Raw genomic sequence first — 8,112 nt, forward strand, 5'->3', positions numbered from 1 at the left:
GGCTTCTCCACAACCTCTTAAATCTGCTTCACCAATTGCAGCTCCTCCACAATTGTCTGGGACTTCTTCTGGCACTGCATGTTGAGAGGTAATTTACTCTCCCTCTCAACCACCAAGTCTCTAACCTTTGCCTTGCTCCTCAAGGCTTTGCATGCGTCTTGTACCTCAAGTGCATACAAGTTCTTGGCTAGCACACCAATCTGTTTCATATTTCCCATCGTCACGAAATTTTATAATAAAATAGTTGATTTTAAATAAGAGATATCTCCCTCATTCGAACTCCGATTCAGCCGTTTTTTCTTTTAATTTGGGTATTTTTCCGCAAGGAATTCAGATCTGTTATTTGTTTTAGAAAATTTTGCACAAAAATTTTCAGATCTGCTCTAAAAACTCGTGACCTAAAACTCAAAACTTCGAACTTCTCCCTTCACAGTATATTGTTCTCTGATTTGATCACCTCTGCTCTAATACCATGTAAAATTTTTCTACAAATCAGCTAGCTCTGATACCATGTAGAAATTCTCACTGTAGATCAAGAGATTATGCAATATACTAAAACACAATACAAGATCTACTTCCACAACACTTTGCGGAAGCTTAATCAATTTGAGCACGATCAATGAGAACACATATAACTGAGAATGAGAAGCAATCACACAACAAAAAAGAAATAACCCGGGGAAGGCCTCAGCCTAAAACCCCAATCTCTCTATTATCGTACAAGTGGAAACATGTTCAGATTACAAAAAGAATCAGCTCACAAGCTATCCTACTCTCTCTGCAATCCCTTTGCTGCTCATAGACAGTCAAAGGCTTCTCACAAACCTTCTCCTCTGGCCTCCAAGCCTCCTATTCCTGCGCAGTTTTTCCTGGGGTCCAGTGCTTCCACTTGTGTGAATTCCCACCTCACACAACTCACTTGGCTCAGAAATAACTGCACAAACCTGAAGCAGATAAATCCTTCTCCATGGATGAGATTCCTTTATAGGAAAAATCCATCCAACTAATAGTACACTGTCCCTCCTCTGATCTCAACTAGGTCTCTGTCTGAACTGACATGCATGAGTTATTTATGAGAGAATACTCAGTTATCTGAAGTGCAGTAGTTACATGCATGCAAGCATTAACTAATTGAACTCACAATTAATTCAACAAACTGTTTGAGTTAATCTAATTGGAATTGACTCAGTTAACTGAGCCAACTAATTACAACTCAATATTACAACTCATCCTTATCTCTTTAATTGATGGATAAATTCCTCAATTAATAGAAAAACTGTTGCATATCCTCACATAGACTTCATGTTTGATTTTTCACAACTAATTAACTCATGGTGAATTAATTAATTTATTTTCAAACAACTGTTAAGTTCAAATTCGAATTTTACTTCCTATTTTAGTCCAGGGACTGACTAAAAATAGGAATCCATCCTGAACTGCTAAAAATAGAATGCTATTTTTAGCACTTCCATTTTTCCGTTACATGTTGCTCAATCTAGCACTGGTACCCAAACTGCTATTTATAGCTATGCTATTTTTTCCACTTCTATTTTTAGCATTTCTTGTTGCTATTTTCAACAACAACAATTTAAAGTATTTTAGTTTTTTCCTATAAACAATAGATAAGATGAGAAGATGAGGAGACCTACTTGTAGTTTTGCTTTCCTCTAATCTCCTTTGAATCGATCTTGTCGCTCCTTCCCGTACTTAGTACGCTTGATAAGTACCTGTAAACACAAACAGAAAACAAAAAATCGATCAAAGCAAAATATCTATTGAATATAAGTGAATGGAATCAAATACATTTCACACATATAAGCATTATAAGACAATACAAACATATGGGAGAAAAGTTCAAATACTTTATTGAATAGAAGAAGGAATTACAACCATTGTGTCTGATTCAAAGTCATTCTTCTAGCTTGGATCCCATCCACATCACATCAAAAGCTTGATAAACTTGTAGCATTACAATACTTGTTTCAAAACCAATTATCATAGCAACATTATCTCCTTACAATTCAACATAATCCAACCCCTGATCACTTAGATGAGTGGTCATTTATAGGGAGATAAAGGAGGTTTTGTCATAAATGGTGGTATTGAATGGCCTTACATACTTAGAATTAGTTCTGTGGAGGAAGGGATGAGATGATAAGATGCATCTTAATTCATTCCTCATCCATTTTCGAGCTCATAGGAGTTGATAAGTGAGGGAACGTTCTAGATGACTCCAAAAGATAAGAATATTCCCCAAACCCTATGTGAATTTCGCTCAAACTCGCTCAGCGCAGGTGAAAGGAAGCCTAAATGCTTTGCAGAGCACCCTGGCATGGACTTAACTACTCTGCAATGCACCCTTACATGGGTCTACCTGCGTTGGTCCCTCTAGAGGCCATTTCTGGATGTCTTCAAGTCATGAAATTGTACGGGAAGGAGGCATTCAAAGGGGTGACTTGTTTAGGGCATGTAGCAAATGAAATTAGGGTTTGATGAGCCCTAAAACACTGATTTGGATGATGGGATTGATGTGCCCAAATGGATCTGTAACAATTACATAGTGGGAAATACCTCCACTCCTCCTTATAACTAGAGTCAACACCCTAATATGGACCACACTACAACGTTGGTTGGATACTTGTCATTGAATAATCCAGTCAAGTATTCTTGCCACCTACCATTTACATTTTACCCATGACATAAGAGTGCATATCAAGTAGATACCAAATGTAATAGAACAATGTACATCATACCATTCATCATTGGACGTCTCGACCTTCCCCAATGGAAGAGTAGATCTTGGTTGTCATATAGTTTTATCCAATCTGCAGGTTAGTTATCATTCATGCATATATAAAACAACAAAATAGATATAGATACGTGATCTTAAACATCATATTATTAAGTCTAGTATCCACGTGTCAATTTGTAGTTCATACTGGAAATAAATCTTACATTAGGTAAATCATAATTTCACTAAGTCATTCATTAGATAAATTATATCCACTTAAGCCATACATGAAACAACAATAACTCTGATAGGTCATGCACTAGATAAATCATAACCAAGTAAGTCATACATTAGGTCATACATCAAACATTTCAATACCTAATCCATCTAATGATTTTTATAAGTAGTTTCACTTGTCCAACTAAATGCATCAATCTTACATAGTGTTCATAAATAAATAACATGGAACTACAAATAGAGCATTATCATAAGTAGCTATCTAACTCAAAATGGGCATCACAGATGCTCAAAAAGTGAGGGGTAGTCACGACGTATAGTCTCTGCATCCTCCTAGGCAGCAGATCCTGGGCCATACTTGTCCCACTAGACCTTAACGTGGTCCACCATGCGACATCTGAGCTGTCGAACCCTATGGTCCAAATACTTCTTAACACTACAACAAAACAGGCAATTTGCGCCAGATTTAGCACCAGATTTTAGTGCATTTTTTTCTCAATTGGGATGAGTAGCCTGGCGCTAAATCTGGCTCTATTGTACAATTTTTAAAGCTTCCTTTTTTGCACCAAATTTTGCATTTTTTTTTACGCCAAATTTTCCATCATTTTTTGCATCATATTTTGCACCAAGATTTTCATTTGGTTTTACAACAGGTTTTGCTTCTAGTTTTGTGCCATTTTTTGCATCTATTTTTGCATCATTTTTTGATTCCTCTTTTGTGGCATTCTTTGCTTCTTGTTTTGTGTCATAATTTGCATCGAGTTTTACATCATCTTTGGCATCTGATTTAGTGCCTGTTTTTACATCCAGTTTGTGCCAATCTTTGCATCTAGTCTTATGCCATTTTTGGATTCTAATTTTGTACTTATTTTTACATCTATTTTTGCACCCGTTTTTCTACCTTTTTTTACACCATTTTTTCCATCCAATTTTGCACCATATGTTGAATCTGATTTAGCGCCAAATTTTGCATGCATTTTTGCACCATTTTTTGCATCCGCTTTTGCATTTTATTTATCTCCCTTTTCTACATCGTATTTTGCACCATTTTTTGCAGCTGATTTTGCATCATTTGTTGCATCCAATTTAGCATCATTTTTAACACCATTTCTTGCATCCAATTTTGCATCCTTTTGAGCATCTAAATTTGCATCCTATGTTGAACCATGTGTTGCATCCACCTTTGCATCCCATTTTGTGTCTATTGTTACGTTCAATTTTGAGCCATTTTTTTCGTCTACTTTTTCATTTGTTTTTGCACCAAGTTTTGAATGATTTGTTGCACCTCATTTTACATCCAATGTTGCATCTCAATTTGCATCCAAATTTGAGCCATTTTTATGCCCATTGTTGCACCATTTTTCCTTCTTTTGTGTCCAATTTTGCATTGTTTTTTATGTCCAAATTTGCATCATTTTTGGTATCTAATTTTGCATCCTTTTTGGCATCAAATTTGCATCCTTTTCTTCTGCCGCATTCTGTATCCACATTTGCATCTCATTTTGCACCTAGATTTTAGTTTGAATTTTCATCTAGTTATGCATCATTTTTGACATCCTTGGTTTCACCCTTTTTTAGTCCCATTTTGCATCTTGTTTTGTGCCTTTTCTTACATCCTTTTTGCACCCAATTTTGCATCCTAATTTTACACCATTCTTTGCATCCTCATTTTGGTGTCCATTTTTGCATCCTTGTTTGCACCCAATTTGATATCCCTTCATATTCCCTATTTTGTTCCCTTCTTTGTCTCTAGTGTTGCACCCTTTTTTAATTTTACTTTCAAACCATTTTTGTGTCATTGCTTGCATCTTGTTTTGATGGCTAGTTTAACGTCCAATTCTACTCCCAATTCTACTCCCAATTTTGCATCCATGGTTACATCCACTTTTAGATTCTTATTTAGAGTTTTACTTTTATTTCCATTTATGACCCCCTCTATGGGTTCATTTTACTAATTTCATTTACATAGTGAAATATATTAAAGTTTCTAAATCTCATTTTATTGTATGATTTAATGCATGGTTAGAAGAACATAAAACCCTCTGAGTGAAACCTAGGACATAGCAATTAAGAGAAAGGTTGTTCTAAGGCTCGGAATTCTGAGTAGATCAAGATGTAGAGTATAGATTAAGAAAAAGAGAAGGAATTCTTGTGAGTCCAGGCATGCAAGTCTTCTTGGAGTTTTTATTATAGCTAAGAAGCGCTCCTAGCTATCTCCAAAGCTTGGTCCTACACATAAGAGAGAATAAATCAACCTTCACAGCATAATATCTTGATAATTGAAACTATTAGAAACATATAAATATTATTGAATAAATAAATATAAACCAAAATCCCATACATTCATTGGTTAAATAGAATAAGTAAAGAATGAATAGAAACATATGGAAGGAGGAAAAACTGATCTATATTAATAAAGGAGTTGGAGGAAGTTACAACAATCAGATGTAGTTGCAGCAACACCTCCCCCTACTCCTAGCTCCAAAACTCTCCCTCTCAAGATAGATTTCAGCAGCGTGACAATACAAGAACTCTCATCATTTTCTCAATGGTCAAACCTCCAATATATAGGAAAGTGAAGGCTATGAAGATTTCCCAAATTCCTCATTAGTTCAATTTGGGCAAAATCTTTTTGGGTGAATAATGTTTCCTCATATAAAAATGGCCTTTTCCACTTTTTAGATGCTTTTGTGCTTAGGAAAAAGCTTCCCCATGCTTTATGGCTCTTTCCTGCTTTTGTATGCTTTTATATTTTAGGAAAAAGCTAAATATGAGGATAAAGAGATCAAATTCCACCATATGAGTTTTCAAAAGTGAACAAGAGTGTCAAATTCAAATTCTAGTTTGCTTATGTTTAGTTTTTTTTAAATATATAATTAGTTTTTGTATTTTTTCATTTTCTAAAAAAAAAATATTTAGTTTTTGGTATTTTTTTTTTCAATAAGAAAAATTATATATATTTATAAAAATGGATTTTAAACATTCCATTCATGCTCAATTTTTTATTTTATGATAGGAGTTTAAATTATATATAAAAAATTAACTTAATGTGATTTGTTGTGTCACTGAGATGGGTATTATACATCTCTTCCTTGCTAAGTTATAGAATGTGCTTGGGTTTTCTTAATTCAATAAAACTAATTATGTTCTTCATTATATCTTGAAATGTTCATCTTGAACCTAATAAAACAATAAAGTTAAAATAGGTTTGCCTTTGCCCTTTGTAGATCTTTGTCCCCATTAATCTTGGTCTTAATAGATTAATTGTCTTATGTTGGCCTTGAGTGGTCACTTTCATTAGTTGCATGCTTTATTGTTTTTTGTTAGTGACATTTTTTAGGCTTGATAATATATAAAGAAATTTTTCGGAAGAAATCACATTGAAGATTTGGGTCGACTCATTTCGAACTAGCAAGTGTGGTTCATCTTCAGGACACGATGAAGAAACATATCCAGGAAGAGGGTTAAATAGGAAGATAGGTCAACCTAACAGCTAGAAGAAAACGAATATGTTCGGCTATGGGAGGGACAGGGGATAGGTTTGTAATATTTAATAATAACGGTTATATCTGATTAGATTCTATTCATATTTATTTATATTTATATTAACGGTTATATATGATAATATATATATATATATATATATATATATATATATATATATATATATATAATACGAAGGATTCTTAATAAACACCTATTCATATTAATGAATAATATAAATGTTAAATTGTGAATATATATATTAATAATATATAAATTGTTCACTATGAATAAAATTTAATATAAAATTGCATATTAGGGTTTTATATTATTATTATTAGTAACAATTAAAAATATAGAAAGCACCTATTCATATTAATAAACAAAAATAATGTTAAATTGTTTATAAACAATTTATATAAATCACTATGTATAAATATTAATATTAGAATTATTAATATTTTATTAATATTACCATAAAATTATTACCAAATGCTTGATAATATGTTATTTAATTTATCAAAATGTGTTATTGTCCATATTATTGTTAAATGTTAATATTAAATATATTGGTTTTTGAGCATTGTTTAGCAAAACGTTCCCAAAAGGTTTATAGATTGTATTTTATAATGCAATGATTCATTGCTTGATGAAATTGTTTTGGATATTTTTTTTTAATGATTCATTGATTGATGAAATTGTTATGGATATTTTTTTTTAGTAAGTCAAAAGTCACCTCTTTTTTAGATTTTCATTGTTCAATTTCCCTTAATGCCATCATGTTCACCATTTGGTCCCAACTAAAGGAAATATAGGAGTCATGAAGTGGAATTGTCCAAACACTTAAGTCTTGAGACATGTGTTTTTTTAGTCACATTATACTTCCTTTCTGTGTAAATTCTCGATGAAAATAGTCTCATGGAACATGAGGGGCCTCAATAGTAAAGGAAAACAAATACTTCTAAAGGAAAAATGGTACGCAAAGCACCCATCGATAATGTTGACATAAGAAACAAAAATATTAAGTGAGGTTCTACCTCATATAATTAGCAAATGGGGGAGGAATTTCCAAGTAGTATTAATTGATGCTTAGAGATACTTGTGTGGAATGGTTATTATTTGAAATGATTAGGACATCAAGGTTACTAATATGTTTACCTCTTTTCGCATTATGCCAATGCAATTTTAGTTAATTAACATCGAGGACTACTACCATGTATCAAATGTCTATGACTCCAATATCGCAAATGGAAAACCTATATTTCTAAATTCTATTTCTACCACAAGTAATTTATACTCCCCATCTCCATGGATTATTGGGAGTGACTTCAATATTATCAAGTGTCTCGAGGAAAAGAAAGGATGAATCACAATGTTTAACAAGATATTTTGTAAGCTATACCATTAAAGCCATAAAGTAGTCTCCATTAAAGTTTTCAAGAAATGAGTCTCCAACCCACACATGTGGATCAATGAGATATAATACATGTGTGTGTGGTGACTAACTTAATACACTGTTCTAATAACTCCACAAACTTATGTATTTCACTCCGTCACATAAATTGACAGTAGTTTGACATAAGTAAACCAAGAGTAGACATTAAACCCTTAGGCAACAAACATTCCCTAGATCCTCAATTAGGTGCTTAAATGATGAAGTG

The sequence above is a fragment of the Pinus tabuliformis genome, chromosome 6 (genome assembly GCF_031772625.1).
Source record: "Pinus tabuliformis cultivar Carrire ecotype Pingquan chromosome 6, CPIR1, whole genome shotgun sequence".
Lineage (NCBI taxonomy): Eukaryota > Viridiplantae > Streptophyta > Pinopsida > Pinales > Pinaceae > Pinus > Pinus tabuliformis.